The sequence below is a fragment of the Schistocerca serialis genome, chromosome 7, assembly GCF_023864345.2.
Source record: "Schistocerca serialis cubense isolate TAMUIC-IGC-003099 chromosome 7, iqSchSeri2.2, whole genome shotgun sequence".
Classification (NCBI taxonomy): domain Eukaryota; kingdom Metazoa; phylum Arthropoda; class Insecta; order Orthoptera; family Acrididae; genus Schistocerca; species Schistocerca serialis.
In genome coordinates, this window is record NC_064644.1 from 50256825 (window position 1) to 50270375 (window position 13551).

General features: G+C 40.4%; 1 protein-coding gene across 1 annotated transcript in view; it reads left to right on the forward strand.

Annotated features, from left to right (window-relative positions):
• The first annotated feature begins 1798 nt into the window (after window positions 1–1798).
• The window catches only part of LOC126412076 (carboxypeptidase N subunit 2-like), a 46635-nt gene continuing 34882 nt past the window's right edge, over window positions 1799–13551 (forward strand). The window contains exon 1 of the mRNA XM_050081480.1: window positions 1799–1917. The gene's annotated coding sequence lies outside the window, so the exon portion shown is untranslated. The remainder of the gene's footprint in view (window positions 1918–13551) is intronic.

The window sequence follows — 13551 nt, forward strand, 5'->3', positions numbered from 1 at the left end:
CCGTCGCTTACGAGGTACTTAGTCGTCTCAAGATAAAACAGACGCCCGTATATAAAAAAGGGAGTGCGAAGCATCTCTCCTGGTCCTAATAATAAATAAAAAAATGCATCTCTCCCGGTCCTAATAATAAATAAAAAAATAAATAAGTGTATAAATCGACAGGCAGAATAGTCTGGCCACCTGGCACCTGCTGATGACCCTATGTGATCGTTCACTTAACACAGCCCCACAGTTCGCCTCCATATCTGAGTGGGTTGGCGGCACGGTAGCTCAGCGTCTTCAAATGGTTCAAATGGCTCTGAGCACTATGGGCCTGAGGTCATCAGTCCCCTAGAACTTAGAACTACTTAAACCTAACTAACCTAAGAACGTCACACACATCCATGCCCGAGGCAGGATTCGAACCTGCGACCGTAGCGGTCGCACGGTTCCAGACTGTAGCGCCTAGAACCGCTCGGGCACTTCGGCCGGCCTCAGCGTGTTCGATCAGAGGGTTAGCTGCCCTCTGTAATAAATAAATAAATAAAAAAAAAACTGAGTGAATAGATCAACGATGAACTTCAACGGGTGTCATGGGACATCTGCCCCGGACAAACGCAACGAACAATACTGAACAAAATAAAATTAAAAGTAAATAAATAAAGTGGTCAGCGCGGTAGAATACTGCGCAAAGCGGCCCGGGTTCGATTCCCAGCTGGGTCGGAGATTTTCTCCGCTCAGGGACTGGGTGTTGTGTTGTCTTCATCATCATATCATCCCCATCGACGCGCAAGTCGCCGAAGCGGTGTCAACTAACAAGACTTGCACCAGGCAACCAGTCTATCCCACGGGAGCCTGTAGCCACACGTCTTTATAGCCCCACAGATTGTGATACCCAGGTACTTATATGAGTTGACTCATTCCATTTGTGGTTCGTTGATATTTTAGTCATAAGATACTGCTCTTTTTTGTTTTGAGAATGGTGTAATTTTACGTTTTTGAACATTTAAAGGGAGTTGCCGGACTTGCACCGCTGTGAAATCTTATCCCTATCCGGCTGAATGTTTGTGCAGCTTTTTTTTTTCGACCAGTACTTCGTTATAGATAACTGCATCATCCACGAAAAATCGGAGGTTTGCAACAATATTTGATGCTGATCATTAATGTACAACATCAGCAGCAAGGATCCCTACACATTTCTCTGAGACACACCTGAAGTTCTACGTTATTCGATGTCTCTCCTTCCAAGGTAATATAGCTGTGTCTTCCGTACTTGATCCAGTCGCATATGATAGTGCTTTCATTAATGAGTAATGGTGTGGTACTAAGTGAAATGCTTTCCACTCATCAAAAAATGTTGGATCCACTTGGCTGCCTCGATTCATGCCTTTCAGGAAGTTATGTGAGGAAGGCGCGAATTGGATTTCGCGTGACCAGTGCTCACGGAATCTACACTGGTTAACATGAAGGAGGTCATTCCGGGTAAGACACCTCATCCGCTGATAGCGTAAAGCCATTGCTAATTATAATTAGACAAGGGAGTGACACAGATGCTAATAGTATCCGCACAAACCTAAATATTTGTTCGCTCACACAGGATGACTTAACAGTACTGAAGCAATCGAAAAACGACGAATGTATACCGATGTTTACAATGCCGGTGTGTGCTGCAAGTCCATTTACAGCATTTAACAGAGGTTCTCTAAACCCGTTCATAGTCGAGAGCACTATGCGACTTCTGGTAAGAGCTGAGATGGTAAAGGGGCGATAACGGAGAGGTTTCCAGTAAGCAGCGCACAGGACACTGACCATCGGCGGCGTCCGGTGACGTCACAGGCAAGGCCAAGGCCGGGAAGTGGGGGCAGCCTCGATATATTGGACGGCCGGCCGGCTGTTCTCCAGTTCTGCGTTTCGGCTGCTCAGCGCGCGACGCATCAGGTAACGATCTACCAACTGTTTACTGTCTTATTCTCCTTGTTTTCGTTACTTTAAGTCAGACAGTTACATCTTATATTTACTACTTAGTCGCATTCGTCTCATTGTTCTTTACACCTCTTCTCTCGCCCATCTAGTCGTTTTCTGTCTATAGGATGGTAGTTCATTGTTAATTCAGTGTTTTGTCGTCTCCCACTGACGAAACGAAGGAACTAGTTTATTTTCTATACAATCATCTCCTGGTCCTTGTGTAATTACCTTCTGTAGTAGTGTAGCTAGTATCAATTGAATAAGAAAAAAAATACTGACTAAAACAGATAATGAAACTTATACCTCCTCAAAAGTTCTTAAATTCACATGCCGGTATACTTAAGAGCATTACTCAATTTCAAATTAGCTGCGATTTTCACAACCACAATGCAAGATCTAAACTAATTTCTACAAATACTTACTTTTCTTCAGGAGGGATCAGAAAGCGTTTTTGCATTCTATTGAAAAGACTTTTAACAATAGCATTACAATCCCATCTTATTGGCCACTATATCTACGGATTGCTTGATACCTCGATTCTAGAACAAGTCAAGCCTATTAGCAGTATGACGTTCATTACAAACAGGCTTTTGCTCTTAAAGTATATATATAATTGTTTGGTAGTTATTATTGTACTCATGTAAATAGTAAACACAATGGTCGATAAATACCTACTTCGCAAACCTGGGAAAGAAGCATCTTTATTAATTGTACTAAATGGGGACTTCACCACTACTGCTCTGTTTGCAGCCTTTAACAAGAAATGGATCAGATTATATAAATTTCGGTGAATAGCTAATTAGTTTATAACTGATAATTCTCTCCCCTGCCATTTAGAATGACACAATCTACATTCGCAGAGGATTCTCCTTTCTGAAAATATGTATTAGAAAATGAATCACGGACACTGACTCTCTGGCCGCATATCCCTTAATTTGACCGCCGGCCGCGGTGGCCGAGCGGTTCCAAGCGCTTCAGTCCGGAACCGCGCGACTGCTAGGGTCGCAGGTTCGAATCCTGCCTCGGGCATGGATGTGTGTGATGTCCTTAGGTTGGTTAGGTTTAAGTAGTTCTAAATCTAGGGGACTGATGACCTCAGAGGTTAAGTCCCATAGTGCTCAGAGCCATTTGAACCATTTTTGAACCTTAATTTGACCGCTAACGCTTTCAGCTCATTTCTGCCTCGTTACTACGTTTCATTTCTCACCTGGTCTTCTGTAACCAACAAATGTGTACACTTTTGAGTCTGCGTGCCTTTTGTTTTATTGTTATCCCTCGTCTGTCGCATATTAATTTTATTAATCTTTATACGCATGACGAAGTCTATCATTGGATGGCGTGTACTGTTTCATATGTGTGGAGCTTACGAGACATGGACCATCAGTATTTTATTGGCTGCTGGAGCTATGTAATTACGCATTAAAATCTGTGGTATCTTTTCTTCTTCCCTCACTGTTACAAGTTAAATCTTGCCCACATAAATGTCATATCTTATTGGAACTTCTTTCGTAATCCGAAAAATTTCCTTGTGTTTGGTATCGGTGAGAGAAAAATGGTAATAAAATTATGGCAAAGTTGGAACGATCTACTGTGATTAATAAACAGGGCGTCTCACAGCAATAAACAATGCTAATAGCTGTATCATGAACATTCTAAGATGATGGAAACATAATTTCCGATATGCAAAGAGTCGATCTTTCTTATGCTGCTCGTGTTTTTAACGTAATCCTTAGCTGAGATTTTGAAACAATGGTTACTTGCTGGATTTGTTACTAACGCCATTGAATTGCTCTTGAAGAGTTCAACGGAACACTGGTTGTTAATGTTTGCAGTGAGACGTTTCACAAAAATAGAAACTGTATAACAATGCGAGGGCAAAATATGCAAACATAGCTAAGTTTCAGGGTGATCCGTGATAGTTTTGAAAAAGGAGGTGAAACCGAAGCTCTATCTGTTGTGGCATTTACTTGCAGTAGTTTTCCTGTCTATTAATGGTAAATGCTTCATTTCAAACACTGACCGTCATCATCCATCCTTGCTGGCCTTCTCAAGAGCTCTCGAATGTGTTTGGGAAGGTCCTCTCTTTATAAGAAAAACAGTTGTTCCCTCACCACCTTGGTGTATAAAAAGTTAAGGATACGAGCTGTGCATGAAAATAAGATAAACCTTACTCATTATCGGAAAGCTTGGTTTTTCTGGTTTATGAAATATCATAGATGTAATTGTCCGCCGGCCGGAGTGGCCGAGCGGTTCTAGGTGCTACAGTCTGGAACCGCGCGACCGCTACTGTCGCAGGTTCGTATCCTGCCTCGGGCATGGATGTGTGTGATGTCCTTAGGTTAGTTAGGTTTAAGTAGTTCTAAGTTCTAGGGGACTGATGACCTCAGACGTTAAGTCCCATAGTGCTCAGAGCCATTTGTACCATTTTTTTGTAATTGTCCGTCCCGATAGCTGAGTGGTCAGTGCGGCGGACTGTCATGCTAAGGGGCCCGCTTAGGGACTGGGTTTGTGTAGTCATCATCATCATCATCATCATCATCATCATCATCTCAGCGACGCGCAAGTCGCCGAAGTGGCATCAACTCGGAAGACATGCACCAGGCGACCGGTCTACCCGAAGGGAGGCCCTAGCCACACGACATTTTAATTACCGTGGAATTTTTTTCTTGCTGTAATTTATTGACGCCAGTAGGACGTTTGAATTCATTCTCTTTTTTCATTTTCCTCCTGAGTTCGTTTTAAATAACATATCTTTTTACAACTTGAGGTAACTTCATTTTTCTTCGTTTCTCGTGTTCTCTTTATCTCCATACACATTCGCATCACACTTGCATTTTACTATGTACTCTGTCATCGTTTCACATCTCTTCATAGAGGAGAAAGCCAATATTGTTTCATCCTAGATAAACCTCGCGAAACGACTTTGAAGATTCGGTTAGTGTGATTCGAGGTCACGCGTAGACTTCTTCCCACAACTGGAACAGGAAAGAGGGGGGGAGGGAGGTTGGCAGTGGTAAATAAAATACGAGCCACCACACACTCTGAAGTGGCTCGCGGAATATACGGTGGATGTAAATGAGCTAAATTCATTGTTGCATTTGTGTTATATCTTTTTTTTTCCCTGTAGTTTCCGATCACCGTTCTAAGTACCTGTTTTAAACTTTTTATCTTTGACATGCCCAATGTTCTCGGCAGACTAAAACTTCTGTCTTTTGCTCCCAGGTGCTGTAAATTTTTGAGAACTGTTTGCTCCATCGTCTGTGAGAGCTCAGTGTATTAACTAGAAAATAATATGAAACTTGATTCTGAGTCGCCCTTTATTAGTGTCTTAAATTTCCCCCTTTGTTATGGATGTTCATACTTTTAACCATCGCACGTACATATCTCTAGCTACTGTTGGCCGAAATTTTTATCAGAATTTAACGCACTGGTGGACATGGAGATGCTGCAATAGGAGGAGAATAGTAAGAGGCAATGATTTATGTAGGTAACCATCCCGGCGTTAGCTTCGCACACTTAGAAAAACACTAAGACGTAAGTCAGTATGGCTGGATGGAGATATTAACTTCCCTTATATCGATTCCGAGCTATATGTCGCTTCTTTCAGTAAGCCTTTGGTGTTAGAAGTTATCAAAATTCCGGCACAAGAAAAATGTAAGTACCTATAGATACCCTTATGTTGAGAAAAACCACCATTTCATTCAGCACTTGCTGCAGCTACATTTGCGAAGCAACATGAAACTGAAGTAGTTCACGAATGAAATACCACTATATGCACATTGAGTCCGTCAGAGGTCATGCATGACTTACGTGAGTCACTCATACCAGTTTTGGTAACTGAGGAATTATTTCGTACTTAACATTCGCGGTACCCAAAGAGGTCAACACGTAAGCCTGCGATGCACGTGTTGTGTTGCACTATGTTCTACCGCCTTCCCAATTTTTATCGGGTAATATTTTTCCACGGGTTCCAACGTCATCTAAAATAAAATCTGAGACAGCAGCTAACACTCTGTCAGACGTTAAAACTCAGAATGTTGCCCAAGTAGCTCAGCTCAAATATTTTCGAAACCGTCAAAGATTTAGAAATAAGTATCTCAATAAGGAAACTCTTCTTCTTCTGTAGTGGTCAATCCAAGGATTGGTTTGCAACAGCTACAATGGCAGCTTGTCTCCATTCTGTGCGTCTTTCAGCTTTTCTCTTCATTTCTTTATAGAGAAAAGCTGAAAGACGCACAGAAGGGTTGTATTTCGCTGCGTGGACAATGCTCTTCGTCTTTCTCTCGACTATGAAAGCGTCTATAGAAAAAGATAAAGACATTGTTTTCAGCAGCATTTGAAATCCCTTAAAAATAAGGGTGTAGTGATAAAAACTGTTAGGGTTCCCAGCGTGAATTTTCGCAAAAAAAGAGGGGGCCATGCCTGAATATCTGGGCCAGGCAAAGTGCAGTTTGATCTGACCTGCTATGTACATAACTGGTTAGGGGCATTGCAAACATCTGTGTAGTGTCGTTTCCAAAAGCAGGGATCGTACTTTTGAATCTTAACTCGAGCTTGGTATATATATATATGGGATAGCGTACTAATGTACAACCAGTCTCAACATCAACACTAGTGTATCTATAGAAACGTATTCTACCGAATGTCCTCTATTTAAGTGCTCTCCAATGCCGCTTCATATCGCTCACGTAGGGATCGTGAAGGCAAGATCTATTTATAGCACGCGGAAAGGCATTTAAGGAATCATTCTTCACGCGCTCTATATGCGAATGGAACGGAAAGTAATCATAATATGTGGGACGATGGAAGTACTGTCTATCATACACTTCGCAGTGGTATAGATGTAGAACAGTACATAGCTCCGTATAATAAAAACCAGTTGCTTGTGTTTATCGTTAGATTAATAAACAATGGGTATTGTTCATGCATCATAATGCTTACCTTTTTGCGTTTTATCATTTATTGAAAAATTTGCTTCTGTGCCTCCACTGATTCCCGAAATATATGAGGTAAACAAAGTTGGTAAGTCTCATGGGATAAAATGAACAGCAGTGGCCCTTTTAGCTCCGCCTCAGCGATGGACTACCCGTTCAGGGTGACTTCAGCGACCTGCATTGATAAAAGGGTTCAAGGTTCGATTCCAAGTGACGACCTGTATAGACTGCACTGGATTGTTTCGCCAAGGATACGGTCTCTGTGTGGCCAGCTGGGTAACCTTATCAAAAATAAGCGCCCGAAGTTGAATGCACCAGACTGCGTGCCACTATTCTTCTCGTGCAAGCCCTAGTGACACGTCAACACAGACCTCTCGCGGCGTACGCAGCTACGCAGTTGAATCAGTCGCGGGCGAGACGTCTTAATTCGAGAGTTGATGTAGGGAATTTCGGCGACTGCCCTTAACTGTGAAATGGACAATGAATTCAGAGCAATAGCTGTGTAATGTTGCTATGATGACCTATACTTAGCCTATTCGTACAATGTCTAATAATTGCGTACTCCCTGACCGAATACTTTTACTTTTTTCGTGTCTTGAAGTTATAAGCTTATTCCAGTTTTACGGTTCAGTGGTAAGCTGCGTCATTTGCACATTTATTTGCTTTCCTTATATCTTCAGCGGTACGATGGAACAGTTCTTCGCATTGTTGCACCAAAAGCGTCTGCTGCATTGTTCGGCTTCGTTAAAGATGTTAGCTTCAGTCAACTATAACTGTTATGCAAAATGTTTACTTAAGGTTGGCATCTACTCACTCCGCTCTGGTAGATATGTTTCAGAGAGCTGGCTAAGAATATTAGTATTTATTGCTGCAACTTTCTTCCGAAATCAGAGGTAATTGAAATTGTACCACTGTTCAACGTGCAGATTTTGAGACATACACCATTTCGAAAACAGCAATTCTGAACGGCATCGTCCTGTTTAACGTATGTAATTTCTTATTGTGTGTTGTTCTGTAGGGCAATGGCTAAACCCCTTTGTAGGAGAGCAGCCTTTTGCGTTCTGAGGATGCTAGACAGAAACAGGGGATCAGAAAAGTGAAAAACGTTGCTTGACCGGAGACCAGGAGCCCTCATGAAACACGACTTGCAGCTTCATCATTCATGCGGTTTTCGTGTGGTATTAGCTTTGTTTACAGTGTTGATTTTTAAGTGTTTCTGCGGTTACAAGAAGTTGAGTTTGACAAATTAAACGTACAGTTTTGTAGAAACATGCTACTAAACTCGACCACATTTTCGTGCATGGGAGACACTGTCTGAAAAAAGGCGTCCACAGAAATAAATCCAAGAGAGAGGCACGATCCTAAACTTGCAGTTGTTGATGTGACTGATGAGCACGAAAAGGAACTGTTTTTCAAGGACTGTATTTGACAGGAATTACGAAATTTTTTTTATATCTCAAACGAATATTTGGTATCCACCGAATTATACCCAGACCGTAAACATATTTTATTAGTATATACAAAGTAAATAATTTTATGTCATTAATACGAATATAAGTGCCACCTTTTTCGTTCAGCTATCTGAAATTAACACCATTATTGTAATTAAACCCAGATTTACAAAAAAGATTATTTTATTCATATATCAATAACGTTAGGTTGACACTTAAAATCTACAAAAATCAGAACGAAAGAAAATCCTGTTGGAAAGCAATAAAATAACCTGCGAAAAAGTCACAGTAATGCTGCTCAAAGTGAAGAAACAGGTAAAGAACTTTAAAAAGGCTTTTCAACTTTCATGCCATCTGCAACTCTTTTTACTTGCAAAACTTCACATTTGACCGTGTTAGTAGACTGTTGCACAATTTGCCGTGCCTTGTACTATTTGATGTTATCTGGCATAACTGAAGTTGGAAAAAATCTCTTGGAAGCTAAATTTTTGTTATTTCGATAAAGTGTAATTTAGGACCAACAAACGACTAAATTAATGTGGGGGAAACCTCCTGAAACTACCCTCAACTTGACCGATGGAACCTATTTTCAACTGCCTAGAACTGAACCAAGGTGGTCCTCGTCTTCCCAGTTTGACACAACGTTGTGCAAATTTGCCAAATAATATTTCTCATAGCACCCGACAATGCAGAATCTACGGTTTAGTAAGATCCCAGCCAGTCATTGCTAGAAATGAGTAAGAATTTCGTAATGAACAGAAAGTAAACCCAAGGTAATAAAAAAAGGGGGGGCAATGCCTCATTTTACCTCCCCCCCCTCTCCCTCCGCGTCCCATACTTTGCGGATGTCTTTAGGGGAGTTGGAACGCAATGTTAAATTTAGTGACTAGGCTCCCCTGTATTTCAGGAACCACTAATTTCGCAGTTAAAATTTTGTGTACTTCTTTGTATGGTATCCTAAACAATTTTAATTATACATAACAGTATGTTCTTCTTTTAGTTCAGTAGACTCAGGATATGTATTACTCCCTGAAAATTTGAATACTCTACTCGAAGTGGTTTCTGAGATTTAGGGAAAAATGCAACAGAAAATGTAAATTTTCAGGAACGGCTTCTAAAGTTTCAAAAGACTGTAACTCAATTAATGCATAATTTTTTATTTTTAGTCACTCAGAGGCATCCTGCACCATACTGTATATCATCCTCTTGATCTTTTTCCAATTTTTTTCTTCTTTCTGGACTCCTTAGTAGCCAAATGTGCTGCATACTCTGCTTTACCAATGCGAACCTTGTCCATCCGTTCAAGCAATAACAGCATCACTGACCCCGCCCCCCCCCCCCCCCCCACTTTAGTGTCTTCATTCCAACAAAAACTGTTTTTGGTAAGCGAGCCCATATAAAATTATTGAACGACTCTAGGGATTTTGAGTTTGACCATGCAGACACTTCTTCAGTAATTCAGGATTGCCAAGTCTCTGTAAGTAGGTTTTAAGATATCCATGACAGCTGCTGGGATGGAAAGTTTATGGCTGTATGAACTGTTTTGAGTACTGGCCATTGCGATAATTGCACCATGAATCAGGTCCAGGAGGACAAAGGTGATGTACTGGTTTTTCATCAGTTGACAGTCTGTGGAAGAAGGTAGCCCATACTGCCTGCTCCTTTTTCAACAAATCCTCAATATTATTTTAATGGCCATCCAATAATACTGCTGTAGTTAATCGATCATTTTGGCTGTCAGCCAGCCTCTTATGGTTTTACCATCAGAAAATTTCTTGAGTCTCAAACTTTGTTTCAACTTCCTCAACCTGGTGCCCATCCACCCTTGACAGTGCTACCAATACAAACTCGTAATTTAACGAAACTTCCTGACAGATTAAAACTGTGTGTCGGACCGAGACTCGAACTCGGGAACTTTGCCTTTCGCGGGCAAGTGCTCTACCAACTGAGCTACCCAAGCACGACTCACGCCCCGTCCTCACAGCTTTACTTCTGCCAGTACATCGTCTCCTACCTTCCAAACTTTGCAGAAGCTCTCCTGCGAACCTTGTAGAACTAGCACTCCTCAAAGAAAGGATATTGCGGAGACATGGCTTAGCCACAGCCGAGGGGATGTTTCCAGAATGAGATTTTCACTCTGCAGCGGAGTGTGCGCTGATAGGAAACTTCCTGGCAGATTAAAACTGTTTTCATCTGTCAAGAAGTTTCATATCAGCGCACACTCCACTGCAGAGTGAAAATCTCATTCTGAATACGTAATTTGACCTTTATAACACAGCAACCCAGAGCCTGCTACATAAAAAATTAACGATTTTATTAGATCTTGAAGTAATGCACGTAAAAATTTTAACATTTTCAACGTGTGTAGATCATATTTAAAAAATAAAATATACTTCCCATGCGAGTTTATAAGTGAGCTACATCATTTTATTTGGAAAATTGCAAATTTTATGATGAGATAAAAATCTGAAAATGGGAAATTTTTTTTCCGTTCTAACTCCCCTCAAGTGCACGATTTGGTGGTGCTTTATGTATTGGATTTTATACATTATGAAAAGTTGAAGATAATGTTATTGTGCCTGCTTCTCAACTGGAAAATTATTTGCGTCAGTGACTCAGTTGTGGCGCTTCTCGCAGTTAATGTGCCGTACACGGTGATTTTATATTAAGAGACGCCATCTCATTCATATGACAATGTACGACCTAAATTGATGTGTATAAAACTGTTTCAATCCATCCAGATCTTGTAGGTTTTGACACTTTCATTATCTTGCTACTAGGATGGCCAAATGATTTGTCTATGGAGGCGCATCTGGAAGCAATATATCCAGCGACGTAGCGGAAACCTTCTGTAGAACACTCTGAAGCTTCTATCAACTGCGAAAACAGTAAAATCATCTAGTGTAGTCTCTCATTTGTTGCTCATCAATCATTGACAACGCTTCCTCAACGCCGGGCACAAGTCCGGTAAACAACTTGACAGTCAGTTTGTATCAGTTTCCACTGCGACTGGAGAAGAATTACGTAACTGTCAGCAGTTCTTTAGCTCATAACTAAAATACGCAAACGGCTTTTGAACTCCACCGGTAAGGGATCATCACATTCGCTGCCAGTTGCTCTTATCTGGGAAAATAAGTTTCCCAGGCAGACTTGGTTGAACCTTGAGGTCAATACATACTTCAAATAGTAGCCATGTTTCAAATAAGAGAAACAGCCCAATAATGACCTATCGAGTTGCGTTCCTGCTCTCTCTTTTTTTTTTCACAGATGGAGTAGAATCTGCGAACAACTTCCTCTTTTGTCTCCATTCACGATCCAAAAGCACTAGAAAGTGGTCGCTTGACAACAGGCACCTTGGAATTCATGACGCCAAAGATATCTTTCACCAACTTAAAAAATTCTGCTCTGTCTTTTTCTTCTGAGATCACGAAAGAAATCTGACACGGTGCTGGAAAGAGCTAGCAGGCAAGATGAACACGTTGTCGATCCCTTCCGAAAACTTTCGGATGACGAGCAGTAAGTTTAGGGCACAGTTTTAATTCGTCATTAACTTACAACAGCTGCTTGACTGCTCGTTTTATTATGGTTTTCCATCGCTTAATGCAAAATCATCATCCAAAAAGTGATTTCTCAAAAGTTTCACCATATGTGACACATCAGCAAATACCAAAACACGTTTCGTTTCATCGTTAAGGTTGATGAAGCAAGTGCTTGCGTAGTCTATATGGAATTTCTTCCACACTTTTCCATTTTTACCTCCCAAATCAGACACAATACCATCTACAATACATCCCACTTTCTGCGTCTCTTTGATGATACTGACCAGAAAAACACGATTCATTGTAATACCAAAATTATAATACACAGGTTGCTTCCAGGTCCCACGTAAACCATGTGCCATAACAAACTGTATCTGACGATGTGACCCGTATGTGGTGTCTGTCTCTGAGTCACCAGGCAGGGGTTGACATATCGGTTGTTGTGGCGGTACGCCTCATAACGTGATAAAAACATTAAATAAACTTCACAAATATACCAAAACTGATGTAAAGAAATACGTTACTGTGTGAACTGTCAAGGACATAAATATTATCTCTTCTAAGGAAAATAACTAAGTCTCTAATATGATCTGCAAATGTAACTGCAGTCTGTTTTTTGCAAAAAGATACCTTCTCTTCCCTTTTTTTCGTAGTGTAAGAAGCCGTAGTGTAAGAAGAGGCACGAAAACTTGTAAATTTCGTGTAATATTTAGCCTAAATATAATCAAATATTACTTAAAAGTATTGTCAATTTTTATATGCACCAGCTTCTAAATTTCATGAAGTGGTAAAATTAATTTTTTGTGCAAATTTTATTTGGTACATTGGTGCAGAGGTCAGCGCCATTATTCTAAACGATAATGGCCCAGGGTCGTAATAAATATCTTAATATTCTCTAATTTTGACAACAAAAAATAAATGTAAATGCAGGAGATTTCTCTTGATTAGCGGTTCTTACTTTGCAACAATAAAAGTAATAAATATTTTCAATATTGAATCATATTTTAGTAAATTGAGTTCAGTAAATTTTTTCAATCCTTGTTTAACGAAATTGCAAGAGTCAACTTGCCTTGTATTTTCACAAAAGTAAAACAATTTGACAAAAAACAATTTTTACAATAGTCATATCTGGAATTTTGTTTGAATATTGGACCACGAGTTTGAAGCCCTGAGATAGAAAAAAAGGTCGTATGCTTAAGCCATACGCACTATAAAGATTTTCCATTCTTATACAGAGTTAACGATTCTTAAAACTAAAATAACAGAAAATCGTGAGTCGCCGGCTTTTCGCTTATTTTTAAATTTTCATGGCAGCAGTCTGTGTAAAGACGCCAATGTGATTAGAAACCTAACGATACATCCGATTGGGAAGCTTCCAGCTTTTTCTCAAGAGGTCATCACAGTATATGCTAAGGCCATTATCCGGGCAAGACACCCCAACACATCAGCAAAGGCACAGATGGCCAACCAGTAGCAGCAGAGAACAGCATCTGCGGTTCACTCCAGAACGGATTAAGACATTTAAATTATTCTTCAAATTTTTGAAAATGAGGCGATTAATCGTGTAACTTCTGTATCATCATGCGTAGTAATGTGTCAAGTAACTGGACTTACAGCGTTTCCTTACTATTTAATATCTGCATGACAAAAGTGTTATCCACTATTTCCGATTGTGACGCAAAA